Source organism: Salvelinus sp. IW2-2015, linkage group LG4p, assembly GCF_002910315.2.
Source record: "Salvelinus sp. IW2-2015 linkage group LG4p, ASM291031v2, whole genome shotgun sequence".
Lineage (NCBI taxonomy): Eukaryota > Metazoa > Chordata > Actinopteri > Salmoniformes > Salmonidae > Salvelinus > Salvelinus sp. IW2-2015.
This window is the reverse complement of record NC_036841.1, coordinates 16,044,673-16,067,941: the sequence shown is the minus strand read 5'-3', so window position 1 is coordinate 16,067,941 and position 23,269 is coordinate 16,044,673. Positions and strand designations below refer to the sequence as shown.

Genomic DNA, 23,269 nt, shown 5'->3' with positions numbered 1-23,269 from the left:
GGGTGCTTGGTGCTGCTCTCTCCACCAGACCCAGCGATGGGATGCTACTCAGTGTTAGACTAAACTGTAGGCTGTTATTTCCATAATGGTTTAGGCCTAGTTGTTAAAGTAGCTACAAGTCATGCAGTTATATAGCCTTTCCTTGTTGTCTTACACGCTGACATGTTCAGAATGGTCACAGGTTACGTGGCCACTAGGGTAACAGTCTCACGATTGTGTCTGTTTAGTTTCTGCGATGCTTCGCTAGTTCAAAGCATTGAAGATGTGGATGGATCACTATGCGGTTTGCCACTGAAGTACAGATCCACTCAGTTTTGTAGAGCCTTGTTAACATTAAAGGTGAATTTTAGTCTGAACAAATTGATAGATGACTCTACTCCCTACATAGTGTTTGTTTGTCACCCTGCAGTGAGATTGTACAAGGAGTCCTAGCCTCTTTGTTTTGTAGAGCTTGTCCCTTCCCTTCAGTCCTGGCTGGGCACATGTTGCATCATTTCCTCAGATTCCTGAACTTCCCAGTGTGACTCTTAGCAGCTTTGCTTCCTCTCCTCCCTCCCTTTCCCTCTCCTTCCCTCTTTCATTCTTCCCCTTTCCCTCTCTCGTCCCTCCTTTCTCCTTCTCTCGGGCTTACATGGGAAACTCATGTGCCGACTCCTTACGTCAGTGGTTCCCAACCTTTTTTCGGTTACTGTACCATCAACTGAATTTTGCTCTGCCCGGAGTACCCCGGAAGTACCCCCTCATGTGCATTTTATCAGTAAGCCTACAGTCTCATTAATATTCTAAACTACCCCCTGTGGATAGGCCAAGTACCCCCAGGGGTCCTAGTAACTCTGGTTGGGAACCACTGCCTTACATTATGCAAGAAGCATGTGGGCTGTTGTTGGTTCTTCTATTGACATAAACAAATTAGATTAGTTGACAATTGTAAATATTCGGCTTTTGTAAACAAATAAGCTACATCTCAACAAAAAAAAAAAGTGAATTTCTTATCTAAGCTACACTGCATTTTGTTATGAATATAAGTGAAACCATTAATAAAATAAAATGTAGAAAGCTGCATAGCCTACATGTGATCTCATGTCAACACAAAGGCCCACTTGGAAATTGGCACCAGTAATGATGTACCTTTTGGACCAAAGTTGGACCTGAGAGGCTTAACTCTTGGTTGTTTAGCCTAGGCCAACACTTTTTCTTGGCTGCAGTTTGTAGTGCGTTTGTGTACTGTTTGTGCTGTGTCTGTCCTGCTCTGCCCCTGTAGTTTGGGGTCATGACATGAACCCTGCCCCTTAACTGTGTGTCTGTCTGAACTTTAGTCATGGACCATGGGACTGCAGCCAGTGCAGTCAGAGGCCACCATTTTGACCCGTGTGTTTACAGGGGGGAGCTGCTCTGCTCCACTTATGAAAACAACATGCCCCTAGGAGTTTGCGGCGTTTAGGATGACAACCTTGTTTTTGTACTAAAAACTGTTCTTCAGCCACATCCGTCCTAAATCATTTTTCTCTTTTGGAAACTGTAGGCTATTGAAGCACAATTTTTGCCTGAGGGATGGCTAGCTTCCCACATAAAACACCTACCACCCCTCTTATCTGTTTTAAACAGGGCTGACCGACGCTCATCACAAAATGCCTGCTCACTTATAAATAGACGGCCCTGTGGAGAGCCAGTTCAGTCATGCTGTTTTTAGCCCATGATATTACAATCCTTCTTTGCCTGACAATGCCTCAGCTACTGTGTTGCTGTTCAGTGGCATCACAGTTACAGTGAAGCTGTCTTGAAATTGAAATGTTTTTTTAAATTAACCTTTTATTTAACTAGGCAAGGCAGATAAGAACATATTCTTATTTACAATGACGGCCTAGGAACAGTGGGTGAACTGCATTCAGGGGCGGAACGACAGATTTTTACCTTGACAGCTCGGTGATTCGATCTAGCAACCTTGAGGTTACTACCTGCCGCCACAATTAATTACAGATTAACACGTCACTAAGATGGAAGAAAATATTTATCTTGCTTCCTCAGGAGTAGATGGTCCTTATGACCTGTTATGATGACACGTTAATTCACTTATACACAGATGTTAACAAATTACATTGGTGTAAAATGCAACAGTGCCTGCATCTAAAGGTGAAATCGTTCCATTTGGGAAGTGAGAGAAACAGAAATGTGTCCATTTCCCCTGTGTTAGCCTCTCCGCTAAGTGACCTCTGTTAATTATTAACAAGCAGGCTAGCTCTAAATTAGCATTGTTTCATAATCACATTCAATGTGGTTCTGGAGCACTTGATTCCCCGCTGTTGCTGGATCGACATCGTTACCAAATCCAGGCCTGCTGACTTTTCAGGAGGGAGAAAGTTGTGGTTGTGCTGGTTTCTTCTAGACAGCCAGGCCTGGACATTGTGTGCTTGTTTCTCACAGTCATGTGTGTCCCTGAGTGAGTGGGGCCAGACGTGGTCCAGGGGGACAAACAGCACTCAGTCTGAGATGGTCAGTCAGCTGCTGGCCTTGGATCAGCCCAGGGATGTCAGTCCAGTTGCTCGGGGGGGGGGTGCAATACGTTAGAAGATAAAGCAGATCACGTTAATTTCATCTGTCACATCTTTACATTATGAAGCTTACTGTAGTTCTCCAGAACAGTTGAGCCCAGTCACGCTATTGTTTGTAAAATAGCACAACGGGAGAAAGCGGGAGCATGTGAGTCCAGCTGTTTATTGACAGGTGACATTTTTATATTGAAAGCCAACTTTTTTGGTTTTGTTGCTTCAATCAAAACATTTATTCTTTCAGTGAAATACGGAACCGGTCCGTATTTTATCTAACGGGTGGCATCCTTAAGTCTAAATATTCCTGTTACATTGCACAACCTTCAATGTTATGTCATAATTACGTAAAATTCTGGCAAATTAGTTCGCAATGAGCCAGGCGGCCCAAACTGTTGCATATACCCTGACTCTGCGTGCAATGAACGCAAGAGAAGTGACACAATTTCACCTGGTTAATATTGCCTGCTAACCTGGATTTTTTTTAGCTAAATATGCAGGTTTAAAAATATATACTTCTGTGTATTGATTATTAGAAAGGCATTGATGTTTATGGTTAGGTATACGTTGGAGCAACGACAGTCCTTTTTCGCGAATGCGCACCGCATCGATTATATGCAACGCAGGACACGCTAGATAAACTAGTAATATCATCAACCATGTGTAGTTAACTAGTGACTATGATTGATTGATTGTTTTTTATAAGATAAGTTTAATGCTAGCTAGCAACTTACCTTGGCTTCTTACTGCATTCTCGTAACAGGCAGGCTCCTCGTGAGGCAGGTGGTTAGAGCGTTGGACTAGTTAACCGTAAGGTTGCAAGATTGAATCCCTGAGCTGACAAGGTAAAAATCTGTCGTTCTGCCCCTGAACAAGGCAGTTAACCCACCGTTCCTAGGCCGTCATTGAAAATAAGAATGTGTTCTTAACTGACTTGGCTAGTTAAATAAAGGTGTAAAAATAAAAAAAATGCGGCAAAATCGGCATCCAAAATTAACGATTTCCGATTCTTATGAAAACGTGAAATCGGCCCTAATTAATCGGCCATTCCGATTAATCGGTCGACCTCTAATCCTAATAGTACCGGTAAAGTTCGTCGAAACATGTCAAACGATGTTCATAATTAATCCTCAGGTTGTCAATTGTCTAAATAATCGATAATATTTCAACCGGACAATAGCGTATTCAATAGAAAGGAAAAACAACGAAACCAGCACTGCATGATTCTACAGTCCACTGAGAGAAAGGTCTCATTCTTCTTCATTTTTCAGAAAACAAGCCTGAAACAATGTCTAAAGACTGTTGACATCTAGTGGAAGCCATAGGAACTGCAATCTGGGTCCTAACCCATTAGATACTCTATAGGCATTCAATTGAAAATACCCACATCAACAGAATCCCACTTCCTGGATGGATTTTCCTCAGGTTTTCGCCTGCCATATCAGTTATGTTATACTCAGACATTATTTTAACAGTTTTGGAAACTTTTGAGTTTTGTATCCAAATCTACCAATTATATGCATATCCTAGCTTCTGGGCCTGAGTAACAGGCAGTTTACTTTGGGCACGCTTCTCATCCAGATGTCGAAATACTGCCCCCAAGCCATAAGAAGTTAACTTGTTTAGTTGTTGGAAGGGTGCACTTAGTTCCCCTTTTGTTCTAAGTAGTCGCTCAGCGTCAGGGGGTGATGCACTTTCAAATGAGTAATTAGGTTTGTGGTATTGAAAGATTTCACTTTCTCCCTTCTGGAAATCATAGCAGCACAAACATTGCGTATGGCCTTTTTGTTATCTTCCTTTGAAATGTAAAAATATATCCACACAGCAGACATTGTGCGCTAGGTTAGGAATGCTGTGTTGCACGTGTAACGCTGTTTTTTTGTGTGCCGTCATTACGTCATCTATCTATGTTATATAGGTATGCACATCAGCTTTTACATTGGTTTTGTGTTAAACTAAACATGCCAATGTTGCCACTTTTAGCTAATATCGTCCGATTCCAATATGCTTACCGATATATTGTGCATCCCTATTAATTTCTCTACCATAAGCCACCTCCAACATTGTTTTAGGGAATTTGGCAGTACGTCCAACCGGCCTCACAACCTCAGACCGCATCTAACCACACCAGCCCAGGACCTCCATCTCTAGCTTCTTCACCTGCGGGATCGTCTGAGACCAGCCACCCAGACAGCTGATGAAACTGTCGGTTTGCACAACCGAAGAATTTCTGACCACACTGTCAGAAACCGTCTCAGGAAAGCTCATCTGCGTGCTCGTCATCCTCACCAGGATCTTGACATGACTGAAGTTCGGTGTTGTAACTGGCTTCAGTGGGCAAATGCTTACCTTCGATGGTCACTGGCACGCTGTAGAAGTATGCTCTTCGTGGATTCATCTTGGTTTCAACTGTACCGGGCAGATGGCAGATGGTATGACGTCATGTAGGCAAGCGGTTTGCTGATGTCGGCACAAAGTGCCACGTGGAGGTGGGGTTATGGTATGGACAGGCATAAGCTACGGACAACGAACACAATTGCATTTTATCAATGGCAATTTGAATGCACCGAGATACCGTGACAAGATCCTGAGGCCCATTGTCGTACCATTCATCCGACGCCATCACCTCATGTTTCAGCATAATAATGCACGGCCCCATGTGTGCACAATTCCTGGAAGATGAAAATGTCCCAGTTCTTCTATGGCCTGCTTACTCACCAGCCATGTCACCCATTGAGCATGTTAGGGATGCTCTGGGTGTTCCCGTTCCCGCCACTATTCAGGAACTTGGCACAGCCATTCAATAGGAGTGGGACAACGTTCCACAGGCCACAATCAACAGCCTGATCAACTCTATGAGGAGTGATGTCGCACTCCATGAAGCAAATGGTGGTCACACCAGATACTGACTGGTTTTCTGATCCTTGCCTTTAAAAAAAAARAAAAAAAGATTTGTGACCAACAGATGCATATCTGTATTCCCAGTTGTGTGAAATCCATAGATTAGAGCGTAATAAATGTATTTCAATTTACAGATTTATTTATGAACTGGTGGCATTTTATATTTTTGTTCAGTGTACATTTCCTGTTGTTTGGCTAAAAGTTAATATTGCATTTTACTGGAGAAATGTATGCTAGCTATACCGAGAAAAGTACCGAAGATGTTGTCTGCTGATGGAATGCTGTTTGAATTCTCATCCGAATGGAGAAGTGCGACTGAAGCGCAGAAGAACACAGAATTCTGCGTTAACGCAACCCATAAGTTTAAATTGCTAGCTAAGTCAAATCAAATTTATTTATATAGCCCTTCTTACATCAGCTGATATCTCAAAGTGCTGTACAGAAACCCAGCCTGAAACCCCAAACAGCAAGCAATGCAGGTGTAGAAGCACGGTGGCTGAATGAATAAGGTGACGGGGCATCATATTGTGTTAGCCCTTGCTGTGTTTGTGAAGTCAAAGCCCTTTGGATGAGTATTCTGTATATTGATTTCCTTGTTTTTTTTTTCTCTCTCTTTGTTCTCGGCCCTTCTGCTCCTCCCCCATATTCTTTAAGAAGGCAGGCCTGTTGTCCTAGTGATTCCAGACTGCACACAGACCCAGTGTGTACACATGCTGCTTCAGAGCCAGTGCTGTTCTTCCGTAATACAAGCATGCGTCAACTTTGTTCATGAGCACAATAGCTCTTGTTCACATTCGCTTGTAAATGTCCATACTCACCAAAAATGGTATTCGGTAGCTCCTACCTATATATGTGTAACTTTATGAGCTTGATTGCCTGTCTTTGAAAATTATATATTTTTTTCTTCGTTTGCACCCGTTAGTATATTTAGCAGCCTCCGTGGATTTTCGCTCTTACTTGTGCTCATTTTGTTAGCATTCTGGTTATAGATGCCCAATGGGCTTTTTTTGCGTTTTTTTGGCGCCCTGCTGTGTACTAAGCCGGTAATACCGTAAATCCCGTAATGAGAGGATGGTATGGAGATATGAACATCTGTATAAACCCAACCCTAGTTCCTACTATGTGAAATAGCTTAACTACTTCCGCATGTGTTTCAGATGGATTCAGTTATCCATCCACCTGTATTTCCTCCCATGTAAAGCTGTAGGGGGCTTCCTGCTTTGTGAGATGTTTTTCCATCCTGACCCTCCCCCCAGCAGTAGTGCTGACCCCATTTAGTCGACTGGTCGATAGGCTGTTGGTCTTTTTTTAGTCAAGCAGTCGCAAATATATATATTTCATTATTTTATGGCACACGAGATACCTGTCTGATTGACACCTGACTCACGCATGTCTCAGTGGACTAATCCATTGCGATGGCTCACCAGTATCAGTAGTACATTTACCGTTAATTCCCATAATTTCCAAACTGCAATGTTGTTATTATTATTTTACTGTTCTCATTGTTGGAGTGGACATGTTTTTTGAGGACCGCACAACCTAGGTTACACTTGTGAGGAACAAGTTTTGCTTTTTAAATGTCATTTACGAATTATTAATTGTATTTTGTTTGTAGCGCTCCTGTCAATCTTGAGTGAGGACGCGCACCTGATTATGCTTAAAGTAGGCCTAGGCTACTTGCCCTCCGCAAATGTAGGCCTACAAATGTGCCCATTTGGGAATCTGATTGGTATTTCTGATTTGTCTTAACTCACCACCACTGTGGAGCTTCTAACAGCAAGTAAACAGTTTGTTTTTACATCCATTGAGAATGACAATAGTTCCTCAACATAGCTGGAAACATTTTTCAAATAGGCTCTCTTTCAATAACCACTCCAGGCCACTTCAGCCCAGACCCAAGTTAATAGTTGATACAATGTTGCAAGTTCCTTGCAGACAGGCCAAGTGTGTAGCCATGTGATTTAGAGGATATTTATTTTATCAGGATATTGTGTACCTCCAGGCTACAATGTTTTTGTTGGCTTTATGTACGCCATTTTTACATAGTTGGCAATAAAATAATTGTGATTAATCACATGATGATTTTGAGGTATGACTATGTTTTGATTAAATTGAACTGTTCCATGAAAATGTGCATATGAAAATCCTAACTGGCATGCAGGTCGGTAAAAATGGTAAAATAAATTGTTACTCCAAATGGAAAAGGTTGCCGAACCTTGGTTTAGCCTATTACCGGCAACTTCAGGAGCTTAACGGCAGAATCTGCGAAGGCCAGCAGCAGCAGAGGGTCATGAACATGTTTTTTAATTGATCTCTGGCTCCCTCTTGAATCATCATTTGTTTTCATTCATTAATCACAGTGTGCTTAATTAACTTCTTTTGGCTGCAATCCCGTTAACGGGATGATATGACAACAGCCAGTGAAAGTGCAGGGCGCCAAATTCAAACAACAGAAATCTCATAATTAAAATTCCTCAAACATACATGTATCTTATACCATTTTAAAGGTAATCTTGTTGTTAATCCCACCAAAGTCTCTGATTTCAAATAGGCTTTTCAGCGAAAGCACCACAAACGATTATGTTAGGTCACCACCAACTCACAGAAAAATTCTGCCATTTTTCCAGCCAAAGAGAGGAGTCACAAAAAGCAGAAATAGAGATAAAATTAATCACTAACCTTTGATGATCTTCATCAGATGACACTCATAGGACTTCATGTTACACAATACATATGTCTTGTTCGATTAAGTTCATATTTATATCCAAAAACCTCAGTTTACATTGGCGCCATGTTCAGAAATGCCTCCCAAATATCCAGAGAAATTGCAGAGAGCCACGTCAAATAACAGAAATACTCATCATAAACTTTGATGAAAGATACATGTTTTACATAGAATTAAAGATACACTTGTTCATAATGGAACCGCTGTGTCAGATTTCAAAAAGCTTTACGGCAAAACACAATATTCAATAATCTGAAGACAGTGTTCAGCCACAAAAGCAAGCCATACAGTTACCCGCCAAATTGTGCAAAACTCATAAAAAGCATTATAAATCTTCACTGACCTTTGCTGAGCTTCGTCGGAATGCACTCCCAGGACTCCCACTTCCACAAGAAATTCTTTTTTTTTCTCGGTAATGTCCATTTATGTCCAAATAGCTATTTTTGTAGCGTGTTTGGTAAACAAATCCAACGTCAGGGAAGCGTGTTCACTAAAACCTGACGAAATGTCCAAAAGTTCCGTAACAGTCCGTAGAAACATGTCAAACGATGTATTGAATCAATCTTTATAATGTTTTTAACATAAATCTTGAATAACGTTCCAACCGGAGAATGACATTGACTTCAGATGAACGATGGAACAGAGCTCCCTCTCATGTGAACGCGCATGATCAAAGCATGGTCAGGTCATGGCAGACCTGACTAATTCCCCTCTCATTCAGCCCCCCTTCACAGTAGAGGCATCAGACAAGGTTCTACAGACTGTTGACATCTAGTGGACGCCGTAGGAAGTGCAAACTCATCCATATCTCGCTGTGATTTCAATGGGATCTTGGTTGAGAATCGACCAGCCTCAGAATTTCCACTTCCTGTTTGGATTTTTTTCTCAGGTTTTTGCCTGCCATATGAGTTCTGTTATACTTGCAGACATAATTCAAACAGTTTTAGAAACTTCAGAGTGTTTTCTATCCAATACTAATAATAATATGCATATATTAGCAACTATGACTGAGGAGCAGGCCGTTTACTCTGGGCACCTCTGTGCTACTTAATACTGCCCCTGCAGACATAAGAAGTTAATGCATCAAACAAGCTCAGTAGCCTACATATAGTTGTTTTTATTGAAAAACACAGGGTGTGTCTATATAGGGGGGGGGGGAATGGTTGAAAGAACAGACGACTAGGTCAACCAAGATTTTGTCGTGGACAGCCCTACCTAGCAGGCATCCATCCAGGGCACTGTCAGTATGGCTCTGACCTGTAGCATAGGTTGTTCTCTGGCATGGACCATGCGTTCCTCTCCCCCTGTGACCAGCGTCAGCTGTCATGTGTGAATGACGCTGCTGCCACCCTGTGCAGCATGGTGGTGTGAAATGGCAGGGATGAGGACCGGGGAGCAGGGCTCTATTTACGACTGTCTTAACACTTAGTTAAGTAGGCGTCAGTTCCAGTCCCGGCCTCGTCCCTCCTGGAGGCTCGTCCAAAGGGCTCCCCTCCTCATTCCACACAGTCAGTGGCCTGTGACTGCTGGCTGGCTGACTGACTGTTTCACCAGGCCCAGTGCTCCTGTCTATTCCATCTGAACCCTACGCCCAGTCCTGGTAACCTCTCAACTTTACAAAATGGCTGCTTTGCCATTTCTATTCCTCCTTGTCCCCTCAATGTGGGGGCTGATCGATACAGGTCACAGAATGAAATGGAGTGTCTATTAAAGAGCCTGTGATGTTGCATGCAGCAGTGTTGCATGGATTTTCTCAGTGACAAGTGCAGTTCCTCATCAGGTGTGCCTAGCTCTACTCTCTCTCCTCGTCTCCTTTTCATCCTTTGTCAACCCTGATCGTTAGACCACCATGTCTATTGGCATGGCCCAGCATGTCTCAATCTCACCATGTCATCAACACCCTGAGTCACAATCAGTGTTCACCCTTCAGCCACAAATGATTAGCTCAGGTGACTTTCACTTTCCATTGTGCCCTGACTATAAGTCAGTCAAACTTTCATGCTTTCTCTTCCATGCTAATTTGTCGGTCATTGCAGAACAGTAATTTTAATTGACAACCGAGATCATAGTTATCTTTCAGAAGAGATTATTTACCATAGCACGTCAGAAGTAATATGCTGTTATCTTCAAAGCAGCATTCAGTCGTGCCTCCACTCTCTCTCCTCCTTTCTTCTCCCTCCCGTTTTGAAGTGAAGACAACCCTATCCTCTGAAGTCCCAGTCCCACATGCGGTCCGCAGATGACTTGGATGCTCTAGCTAGTGCAGACAGGGTGGGACACCTGGTCCCAGTCCCTTCACATACACTGTGGCCAGCATAGAGTTGGAATGAGTAGAATGGACATGGCTCTAAAATCTACAGGAGATGTCACCGTCCACGCAATAGAAAAGCATTGCTCCACATGTCAAAAACTGAGACTCGGCACAGAATTCTAACAGGTGTTGATGAACAAACGTTTAAACATGGACACAGCCGGTCCACCCTACCACAGAACGTTTGCTTTTAATCTACTCAATCAAATTCTATGGCACCGACTGCTTTCCCTCTCTAACCCAGACAGTCCCCCTCAGCACTGATAAGTGTCTCCACACTCTGCTCTCTGCTCCTCCCAGCCAATGTGGTGAAGGGAAAATGCACGGCACCGTTGGCGAGTGTGTGTTTGCACTTTGTTCCGTGTCACCAAGAGAGGAGGAAAGGAGGGAGATTGACAACTTCTCCATGCGTGTCAGACTGCACCTGGATTCATTTAGAAGGCTGCCTCTAGCTTGTTTTGCATTGGCTGTGCATAGTAAACCCTCCAAAGCGGTAGTAGCGTAAACATACACCTAATACTACGTATAATATTCAATCGGGAACTGTAGGCTGTTTAAAAATTCAAAATAAATCGCTGCAACTCACGTACGGAGTCGGGAGAGGCGAAGGTCGAGAGCTGTGCGTCCTCCGAAACACCACCCAACCAAGCCGCACTGCTTCTTGACACAGTGCCCACTTAACTCGGAAGCCAGCCGCACCAATGTGTCAGAGGAAACACCGTGCACCTGACGACTGTGTCAGCGTGCACTGCGCCCGGTCCGCCATGGATTTTTGTTTGTTTTTGTGCACGATGGGACAAGGACATCCTTGCCGGCCAAACCCTCCCCTAACCCGGACGACGCTGGGCCAATTGTGCGCCGCCCCATGGGTCTCCCAGTCGCGGCCGGCTGCGACAGAGCCTGGACTCGAACCAGAATCACTCGTGGCACAATGTAGACTGTATCTAGAGGTAAAAGGAGGCATTCCTGTCAGCTTAAAAGTCAGATTTGTTTAGACTGATTTAAATGACCGTTACAGTGCCTTCAAAAATTATACACACCCCTTGACTTTTTCCACTTTTTGTTACAGCCTGAATTTAAAATGGATTAAATTGAGATTTTGTCACTGGTCTACACACAATACCCCATAATGTCAAAGTGGAATTATGTTTTTAGACATTTTTACAAATTAATAAAAAGAAAAGCTGAAATGTCTTGAGTTGATAAGTATTCAACCCCTTTGTGATGGCAAGCCTAAATATGTTCAGCAAAAAGTAGCATAACAAGTCACATAAAAAGTTGCATGGATTCACTCAAGATTTTTGATTGACTATCTCATCTCTGTACCCCACACAAACAATTATCTGTAAGGTCCCTCAGTTGAGCAGTGGATTTCAAGCACAGATTCAACCACAAAGACCAGGGAGGTTTTCCGATGCCTCGCAAAGATGGGCACCTTTTGGTAGCTGGGTAAAACATAAAACAAAGCAGACATTGAATATCCCTTTGAGAATGGTGAAGTTATTAATTACACTTTGTAGTGACTGGGTGTATTGATACACCATCCAAAGATACAGGTGTCTTTCCTAACTCCGTTGCCAGAGAGAAAGGTAACCGCTGAGGGATTTCACCAATGAGGCCAATGGTTAAACATTTTTTTTTATTATCTTTATTTAGCTAGTCAGTTAACAAATTCTTATTTTCAATGACGGCCTAGGAACAGTGGGTTAACCGCCTTGTTCAGGGGCAGAACAACAGATTTTTACCTTGTCAGCTCAGGGATTTGATCTTGCAACCTTTCGGTTAATAGTCCAACGCTCTAACCACTAGATTACCTGCCGCCCCAGGCTGTGATTGGAGAAAACTGAGGATGGATCAACAACATAGTAGTTACTACACTAACCTAAATGACAGAGTGTGAAGGATGCCTGTACAGAATACAAATATTCCAAAACATGCATCCCTGTTTGGAAGAAGGAACTAAAGTAAAACTGCTAAAAATGTGGCAAAGCAATTATCTTTTTGTCCTAAATACGAAGCGTTGGGTTTGGGGCAAACRCAACACTGAGTACCACTCTTCATATTGTCAAACATGGTGGTGGCTGCATCATGTTATGGGTATGCTTATCATTGGCATGGACCATAAAACATTTTATGGAGCTAAGCACAGGCAAAATCCTAGAGGAAAACCTCTTTGTCTGCTTTCCAACAGACACTGGGGGACAAATTAACCTTTCAGTAGGACAGTAACCTAAAACACAAAGCCAAATCTACACTGGAGTTGCTTACCAAGAAGACAGTGAATGTTCCTGAGTGACCAAGTTAGTTTTGACTTAAATCTATGGCAAGACTTAATGGCTGTCTGGCAATGATCTACAACCAGATTAACAGAGCTTGAAGAATATTTAAAAGAATAATGTACAATTCAGGTGTGCAAAGCTCTTAGACTTGCCCAGAAAGACTCACAGCTGTAGTCGCTGCCAAAGGTGTTTCTAACGCATTGACTCAAGGTTGTGAATACTTAAAAAATATATATATACATGTTTTCACTTTGTCATTATGAGGCATTGTGTGTAGATGGGTGAGTAAGAGAATCAGTTTATTCCATTTTGAATTCAGGCTGTAACAGAATGAATGTGGAATAAGTCAAGGGGTATGAAATCTTTCCGAAGGCGGTGTAGGTTTCTGAGTAGATAACAACTACTGCACAATATAAAATGCCCACATAGACTGGCCCAGAGCATTGTATTTAGACTGGCCCCTTCCCTGCTGCCCTACCCAGACCAGTAACTCAATAGGGATTGCTCCTCTCCGTTCAGGCCCCAGGAGAAGCGAGCAGGTTCTGCCTGTTTCACCAGGGCTCACTTTAATGGCTTCTAATTGTTTGAGTCCCCTTCATATGTCAAGCCAAATTTTCCCGCGCTTGTTGAAGACTCATATTTTTTACAAAAAAATCTTAGGAGACTGTACTCCCTTTTGGCCTGTGCTTTCGTTCTAGTGCTACCAACCTGGCTAGCTAGTGCAAAGGGAGCAGGGCCAAGTGTCTAACACTTACTAGGCTAATTCTATGCCGCACCCTCAGTGCATTGCCTTTTTCTTCTACGCTCCTCTTTCTCAGTGGCCTGCCTGTATTCCCTCCATTCTTCACCCCTGTCTCACTGCCACATATCTGCTTACCCTCTTTGTTCTCCTTCCACCTTTTGGCTCGCTCCTCCCCCCTGTTTTTCTCCCGCTGAGTTCTGTGCTGTCAGCAGTGCTGTCAGAGTTTAGCAGAGCTCCTCGATCTCCATCCACGTCTTTTCTTTACTCCCGTCCTTCGCTCCTTCCTTCCCAATCATCTCTTTCTACCTTACCTGCCTCACTGACTCTCGTTCAGTCCTGTCCTCTCCGTGATGCAGTGGCCAATAGCGTTTTTCTTTACTCCCATCCTGCCTCGTTCCCCTATCCGGTTTCTCTCATTTACCTCTGTACACTGCCATATAGGCCTACAGTGTGTTGCAGGATAGACAGTGTAGTGATGGTGCAATGTCTCTGATGGTGTACAGTGCCTTGACTTTTTCCACATTTTTGTTGTGTTATAGCCTGAATTTTAAATGGATTAAGTTGTGATTTTGTTTTGTCACTGGCCTACACAATACCCCATAATGTCAAAGTGGAAATATGTTTTTAGAAAATGTTACAAATTAAATATAAATGACAATTCAAATGTCTTGAGTCAAGTATTCAACCCCTTTGTTATGGCAAGCCTAAATATGTTCAGGAGTAAAACTGTGCTTAACTAGTCACTTAAGTTGCATGGACTCACTGTGTGCAATAAGTGTTTTAACATGATTTTTGAATGACTACCTCATCTCTGTACCCAACGCATACAATTATCTGTAAGGTGCCTCAGTTGAGCTGAGTTGCATTTCAAACACAGATTCTACCACAAAGACCAGGGAGATTTTCCAATGCCTACCAAAGATGGGAACCTATTGGTAGATGGGTAAAAAATAAAAAAGCCAATATTGAATATCCCTTTGAGCATGGTGAAGTTATTAATTACACTTTGGATGTTATATCAACAAACTCAGTTGCCGGAGAGGAAGTAAACCACTGATGGATTTTACCATGAGGCCAATGGTGACTTTAAAACAGTTACAGAGTTTAATGGCTGTTTAAAGGAGAACTGAGGATGGATCAACAACATTATAGTTACTCCACGATACTAACCTAACTGACAGAGTGAAAAGACTGTTCAGAATAAATAGATTTCAAACATACAGCTCTGGAAAAATTAAGAGACCCCTGCAAAATGATCAGTTTCTCTGGTTTTACTATTTATAGGTATGTGTTTGGGCAAAATGAACATTTTTGTTTTATTCTATAAATTACTGACAACATTTCTCCTAAATTCCAAATAAAAATATTGTAATTTAGAGCATTTATTTGCAGAAAATGACAACTGGTCAAAATAACAAAAAAGATCCAGTGTTGTCAGACCTCGAATAATGCAACGAAAATAAGTTCATATTCATTTTTAAATAACACAGTACTAATGTTTTAACTTAGGAATAGTTCAGAAATCAATATCTGGTGGAATAACCCTGATTTTCAATCACAGCTTTCATGCGTCTTGGCATGCTCTCCATCAGTCTTTCATGTTGATGTTGGGTGACTTTATGCCGCTCCTGGCGCACAAATTCAAGCAGCTCGGCTTTGTTTGATGGCTTGTGACCATCCAGCTTCCTCTTGATCACATTCCAGAGGTTTTCAATGGGGTTCAGGTCTGGAGATTGGGCTGGCCATGACAGGGTCTTGATCTGGTGGTCCTCCATCCACACCTTGATTGACCTGGCTGTGTGGCATGGAGCTTTGTCCTGCTCGAAAAACCACTCCTTAGAGTTGGAGAACATTGTCAGTGCAGAAGGAAGCAGGTTTTCTTCCAGGACAACCTTGTACGTGGCTTGATTCATGCGTCCTTCACAAAGACAAATCTGCCTGATTCCAGCCTTGCTGAAGCACCCCCAGATCATCACCGATCCTCCACCAAATTTCACAGTGGGTGCGAGACCTGGAGAGGCCTACAAGCCATAGTGTCTCGCACCCACTGTGAAATTTGGCGGAGGATCGGCGATGATCTGGGTGTGCTTCAGCAAGGCTGGAATCTGGCAGATTTAAAAACAACTTGACAGTTTAAAAATGAATGGGCGTTTATCAATATTGTATATAAACTATTGTAAAATACTACGTGCGATTGCGACTTAGTATGTTCGTACGCACAGAAAGTGTGATTTATCAGACAATCCCACAAGAGTCATACGCACGCCGGTAGGAGATACCTATTGATAAATACCAATGGTTCTCAGCGTCGGTGCTCGTGCACGACCTTTGCTATTTGCATTTCAAAATTATCCCTTTAAAACCCGTGGGGAATATAAAACGCCATACCGTGAGATACATCGGCGCAAACAAAAAAGCGTATAGAGAAAAAACTAACTTTTCAGAGACTGAAATAGAGGTGCTATTGTCAGAGGATGAGACGAGTACAACCAAAATGTTTTATTTGATTCGCTCAGTTGTGGCTTGACCAGTAAAAAAAAATGTTTGATTGAGGACCATCCATCCTCAACAGCTCCCTCCTGGAGGCATATAGGCCAACATTGCTGTTCTGCAGAATGAACGAGTCGTGCGTTCCACCAGGCCACCTTGCCAGCACATTCAGCAGCATCTTTTGCACGTCACATAACCTGTCACTTCCACACTGTTCTGTTCACATGGTTGAACTCGTTTTGGGTTGGTGCTTTTATGGCGATGTGGGTGCAGTCTATTGGTCCGTTTGTATTTGTGAACCCATTGATGGCAAAGAAACCCCTCTTGCGATGGTGTATAAAAATGTTATGATATTGATTTCCTCCTGATTGCCTCCAAAACATTGGCTCATTGGGGGCTGAGAGATTCTGATCGGCAAGTTCCAGCTGAAAAGTGCATGTTGCCAAACACCCAAGGGTGGATAGCACCGGAATGGCATGTTTGCCTTTCTGAAGTAGGTCTTTCATCCTCGCAAAAATCTTAAGGTTGGCTCATCAGATATCGTTTCCCAAAACCAATCTGTACTTTCTGCACAAAAAAAGTCCCACCTGTCTCTAGAAACACGCTCTCTGCTAAGTGCACAATGTGCCAAATCATCCAACAAGAAAGGTTTCACTTTCACACATGACTCTAATTCAACAAATGACTGTACTTTATATGCACTGATGTGGACAAATTATACGATATCACTATATGTTCCATGAATTCACAATGAAATCAAAAAATGTTTTATTACTCTCACAATTTCACAAATGTTCAACATATTTTCCCCATTCCACGTCTTGACAAGCAGTTCCCTTATTCCACCACTTGGCACTGCGTACTCATGGTCATGGCTGTGCATACCCTTACGCTCACTCTCAAGCAAACGTGTTCATATTGATACATCTCACACCTTGAGTGGAAATGATTCCAAGCATGGTTTACGCACAGATTCGTGCCTACACGTGATTGATAAATGAGGCCCCAGATGTGCAAAGCTCTTAGACTTACCCAGAAAGACTCACAGCTGTAATTGCTGCCAAATGTGATTCTGATGTATTGACTCAGGGGGTTGATTACTTATCTAATTAAGATATATTAGTGTTTTATTTTTCATGAATCTTWAAAAAAAATCTACAAAAATAATCAATTTTAATCCCATTCATAACAATGAAATGTGGAAAAAGTCGAGGGGTGTGAATACTTTCTGAAGGCACTGTACATAAACTAATAAATGCTATTATGTTCTTTGAAATACATTAGTAAACACAACCAAATGATTATTTTTACAATGGCATATATGAAATGTATTTTTCTTAAGACTGTTAGTGTTGATGTCCAAAATATTTGTCAATTGCTCGCGGGGTGTGAATACTTTCAAGGCCAGGCTTTTCTAGTGTTCATTTTTCGTGTTGTCGGCCTATTGATTAGGAATCAGCAAGCTAAGCTCAGGAGCTGGGAGCGGAGGCTCTGCAGCAGCACTTGAGAACTTGTGCATTCCATGGCGGCTTAATGAAGGCTGGCCAATACCTACAGTAGTGTTGTAATAGCAGCCCCAGAGACTGACTGTACAGGTTTTGTCCATGCCTCGCCTGGCCACCAGCTCACCACTGAGGTGAATACTGTCATTGTTTATAACATGTCTGTTGAACATTTGCTTGAGCTCATCAAATATGGTTCAATGGCTCAAATACCTGCATTTGTGGTGAAGGTTTTAGGCTACATTGTTCCTGATGGGATACATTTAAACAACAAACAAACAAATCTGCCGAACAAAGAAAAGGAATGCGAAAGAAAATCGATTGTCATCCAATTTCTTTTGACGATTAACTTATTTCACAACGGTGCCAATGAACMCCACAGGTTCGTTTTTTCCCTGGCCTTTGTGCAGCCAGGTGCCGTACAAACAGGTTATTGATGTCGGCTATAGATAATCCTAGTCACAGTACGTGTTGGTTTGTGCCTGCTGCCTGCACATTTTTGTCATTTAAGGAGGGATAAAATGGTGTGTTTGGCACAGTTTGGCTTGTCCTCAGAGCTCAGACAGACAGCATCTCCCTTTCAAACTGTATGTTGGTTTTAGAAGTCTAGTTTAGACCCAGGGATTGTGTGATACAGCCCCCCCCCCCCCCTCTCCATACAGTAGGGTTTGTGGTGCTTAAAGGTGAATTAGTGCTGTTGCAGTAAAACCCACAGATTACTGGGGGAGGGGAGCAGCCCAGACTTTATGGCCCTGTAGCTTGTATTGCAAGTCTTTCCCTGCTTCTGTTTACCTTGAGCTGTACCCGGCCAGGCAGCTATATGGTACACAGTGTGCACCTGGCTTGTCAACAGAACACTCTCCCACTCCAACTCTAGTTCCTTACTTGCTGAGGCCTAGCGCTCTACTGTACTGAGAGTAGGTAACAAAGTGATCATGAATATTCCCGAATGTTGTATGTGTGTGCATGCTGTGAGAACCAGGGGAGTTTCTCCACCTCTGGGCTGTGGGAATGATGCTCCCTTCCTGCACCTCACGTCTCTCTATCCCCCCCTCCGGAAAGTGTTTACGCTCACTCTTGCTCTACAACAACACTGCAAGCTCGACCCAATTATTTTCCAAGGACACGTTTTACACATAAGCATACACACACACACACACACACACACACACACACACACACACACACACACACAGTGTTGACACGAGCTGACATGTACCTCAGTTCGAGTCTCACTTGGCTACACTTGGTAGAATGTAAGCGATATGTTCTATGTTGAGGTTGAATGTTTTTGGGTGTGACGTTGGTGGCGAAGGAATGGTCTTAATGTGAGGGGTGCTCGAGATGCTCGATCTCTGTTAGTTTGAGGAGACCTCACAAGAGACTGATGTGATTGGAGCAGATCAGACAGCCGTGTGTGTGAACACTGAATAGTTGTCTCTACTGCAGACAGACAAAGCCACAGTATGTGACTCCCACTGTCTGTTGCTTGTGAGGTGTGGAAACACTTTGTTGCTTTTATGAATTTTGTCTTGCTGCTTTTTGCTCTATGTTGCTCTGTCTGTATGCTACGTCTTGCTTGTCCTATGTTGCTCTGTCTGTATGCTATGTCTTGCTTGTCCTATGTTGCTCTGCGTGTGCTCACTGCTCAATGATTGTCTATATTGTAATTGTTTTTAATAACCTGCCCAGGGACTGCGGTTGAAAATTAGCCGGCTGGCTAAAACCGGCACTTTTACTGAAACGTTGATTAATGTGCACTGTCCCTGTAAAAATAAACTAAACTCAAACTTAACTCAACTCTAGCAGATCACTTACACACACACACACACACCCTCTCATTCTCGCGCTGTGCACTGTACAGACTAACATCTGTTAGGCACACCTACACACACACAGGCCTACACCCTGTGCATATGCACATGGACACACACACTAACATGTTCGCACACATGATCTCTCTCTCTCTTAAGCACACACATGTAGACACAGTAAGCCTAATTGTGCTATATTCCCTGGCGACTCATTGCTATTATTACATGGTCACTTGACCATGAATGGGTTAGAATGACTAAAGCCTCAGGTTTCCTAGAAGCCACTAGGACACAGTGTTATCTTTGTTGTGGATTCATATAAAAAAACTTGATGTGTTAAGATCCCACACTATGAAAATGCCACTGCAGCGCCTGAATGTCTGTGGTTGAACCATACTGTATGGAGTCAAACCGCGCGGAGTCTGTGTGCATTGCATTTGTATCTTCAACGTTCACCGTCTTACACGGTCCTTAGCCTGGTCTCATGTCTGTTTGTGCTTTTGCGCTATTCATTGGCAAGCTAAACATAAATTCCATTAGGATTTGGCAGGAGACTGACTGGCACCCGGGCTAGGGATGACTGGCCTGTCACTCAGGAGTGGGGCTGGGTTAGAAGGAAAAGGCGGGAGTCAAATGAAGGGTGGGGAGGAAAGGAGAGGGGGAGGGAAGGGAAGAAAGGAGAAGGGAAGAGAGGAGACAATTTGTCTCACTTTAGCGTAAGTAGCCAAATTGCTGATGGCAGCACAAAATATCAGACCTTTTATGCAGTGTGTGTGTGTGCGCGGGCGCGCGCACCTCTACCCCTGTCCCGTTGTCTGCATCTCTCTCATTAGTCTCTCTGAGCTGAAACAATGGGGCTAAATCTGCACCCCAGTCATCTGACGAGTTTGCTCTGAGCGAGATGGTATTGGGTGGCAGTCGGTCTCACACACACACACGATGGACTCTTCAGAAATCGGCAGTACAGAGGCACCTTGGGGGGTATTTGGTATTTTATTAGGATCCCCATTTAGCAGTTGCAAAAGCAGCAGCTACTCTTCCTGGGGTCCACACAAAACATGAAACGTGACATAATACAGAACATTAATTGATGAAGGACAGAACTACATTCATTTAAAAATTAAACTTAGTTTGTGTGCATGTATTGATATGTAGGCTGTCTATTTAAAATGGTGGAGTGGCCTTTTTTAATTTATTTTATTTATTTAACTATGCAAGTCAGTTAAGAACATTCTTATTTTCAATGACGGCCTAGGAACAGTGGGTTAACTGCCTTCGCTTCTTCAGGGATAGAACAACAGATTTTTACCTTGTCAGCTCGGGGATTCGATCTTGCAACCTTTCGGTTACTAGTCCAACGCTCTAACCACTAGGCTACCTGTCACCCCAGGTAGCCTAGTGGGGTGTTACTTTATCTGTTTTTTTTTTAACCAGTTTTGTTCATTTGAGAAATATGAGATGGMAATTCCATGCAATAATGGTTCTATATAATACTGTACGCTTTGTTGAATTTGTTTTGGATTTGCTGACTGAAAAGGCCTCTGGTGGCTTATCTGGGGGGTAAGTGTGTGTCAGTCAGAGCTGTGTATAAATTGACTATGGAATTTAGAATTTCACATTGTTTCTTATAAAAAGAATTGTTGCAGTCAGTCTCTCCTCAACTCTTAGCCAAGAGAGACTGGTATGCATAGTATTTATATTAGCCCCTGATTACAATGAAGAGCAAGACGTGCCGCTCTGTTCTGGGCTAGGTCTTTCCTTGCAACACTCGACCACACGAGTGACAATAATCAAGATAAGACCAAACTAGAGCCTGCATGACATGCTTTTTTAAGTGCAGTGTCATAAAAGCAGAGCATCTCTTTACGTACAGACCTCTCCCCATCTTTACAACCATTGAATCTATATGTTTTGATCATGACAGTTTACAATCTAAGGTAACACCAAGTCATTTAGTACCCTGAACTTGTTCAACAGCCACACCATTCAGTACTAGATTCTGCTGAGGTCTAGATTGTAGGGAATGATTTGTACCAAATACAATGCTCTTAGTTTTAGAGATGTTCAGGACCAGTTTATTACTGGCCACCCATTCCAAAACAGACTGCAACTCTTTGTTAAGGGTTTCAGTGACTTCATTAGCTGTGGTTGCTGATGCATATATGGTTCAATCATCAGCATACATGGACACACATGCTTTGTTTAATGCCAGTGGCAGGTTATTGGTAAAAATAGAAAAGAGTAGAGGGCCTAGAGAGCTGCCCTGAGGTACACCACACTTTGCATGTTTGACATTAAAGAAGCTTCCATTTAGGAAAACCCTTTGAGTTCTATTGGATAGATAGCTCTGATATGGCAGATGTTGAAAAGCAATAACACATACATTTTCACAACAGCAGGTTATCGTCAATAATGTCAAAGGCTTTTATTATCAATTGATTTCAACCAATCATCAGTAGTTTGTGTCAGTGCAGTACATGTTGAGGACTTGTCTATAAGCATGCTGGAAGTCTGTTCATTTGTTTACAGAGAAATAACATTGTTTTGCTAAGAGCTGGCAGCAAGCTGATTGGTCTGCTGTTAAAGCAGCCTTTGCTGGTTCTAACACTCTTGGGTAGTGGAATGACTGGGTTCCCTCTGGCCTGAGGACAAAGACTTTCCTCTAGGCTAAGATTAAAGATATGACAGATAGCAGTGGCTATAGAGTCAGCTACCATCCTCAGTAGCTTGCCATCTAAGTTTTCAATGCCAGGATGTTTGTCATTATTGAGCGATAACTATAATTTTGCTACCTCTCCCACACTAACTTTACAAAATTTAAACTTGCAATACTTTTCTTTCATTAGTAGTTTTTTTAATGCTTGAGTATGATGGCTCACTGTTCATTGTTTGCACTTCCTGCCTAAGTTGCCAATGAAGGAATCAATTTAAATAATAGGCAACATCAAATGGTTTTGTGATGAATAAGCCACCTGATTTGATGAAAGATGGATTTGAATTTGTCTTTCAACCATTTCTAAATCAATCAATCAAATGTATTTATATAGCCCTTCTTACATCAGCTGATATCTCAAAGTGCTGTACAGAAACCCAGCCTAAAACCCCAAACAGCAAGCAATGCAGGTGTAGAAGCACGGTGGCTAGGAAACCTAGAGAGGAACCAGGCTGTGAGGGATGGCCAGTCCTCTTCTGGCTGTGCCGGGTGGAGATTATAACAGAACATGGCCAAGATGTTCAAATGTTCATAGATGACCAGCATGGTCAAATAATAATAATCACAGTAGTTGTCGAGGGTGCAGCAAGTCAGCACCTCAGGAGTAAATGTCAGTTGGCTTTTCATAGCCGATCATTAAGAATATCTCTACCGCTCCTGCTGTCTCTAGAGAGTTGAAAACAGCAGGTCTGGGACAGGTAGCACGTCCGGTGAACAGGTCAGGGTTCCATAGCTGCAGGCAGAACAGTTGAAACTGAAGCAGCAGCACGGCCAGGTGGACTGGGGACAGCAAAGAGTCATCATGCCAGGTAGTCCTGAGACATGGTCCTAGGGCTCAGGTCGTCCGAGAGAGAGAAAGAAAGAAAGAGAGAATTAGAGAGAGCATACTTAAATTCACACAGGACACCGGATAAGACAGGAGAAGTACTCCAGATATAACAAACTGACCCTAGCCCCCCGACACATAAACTATTGCAGCATAAATACTGGAGGCTGAGACAGGAGGGGTCAGGAGACAGAGTTGACTACACCAGTATTTGGACACAACACCTGAAGTTATTTTCTTGTTGTAACAACTGCTTGTAGAACAGTTTTTGTTTTTGTGACAGAGCGACACCACTGTCCTCAACGGTTCTCCCGCCAGCTTTAGTTTTTGTCGTTGTAGCAAACTTTGTTATGCTGTTACTCTACGCAGTTCCAGACAGGGCATGTCGCAGGGAAGATTAAAAACAACAAACAGCAGCCAGAA

The 23,269-nt window shown here is 42.8% G+C and overlaps 1 protein-coding gene across 1 annotated transcript in view; it reads left to right on the top strand.

The window, feature by feature from the left end:
* Window positions 1-23,269, top strand: part of ppp1r37 (protein phosphatase 1, regulatory subunit 37) — a 51,648-nt gene that overhangs the window by 5,428 nt on the left and 22,951 nt on the right. The window lies entirely within an intron of this gene.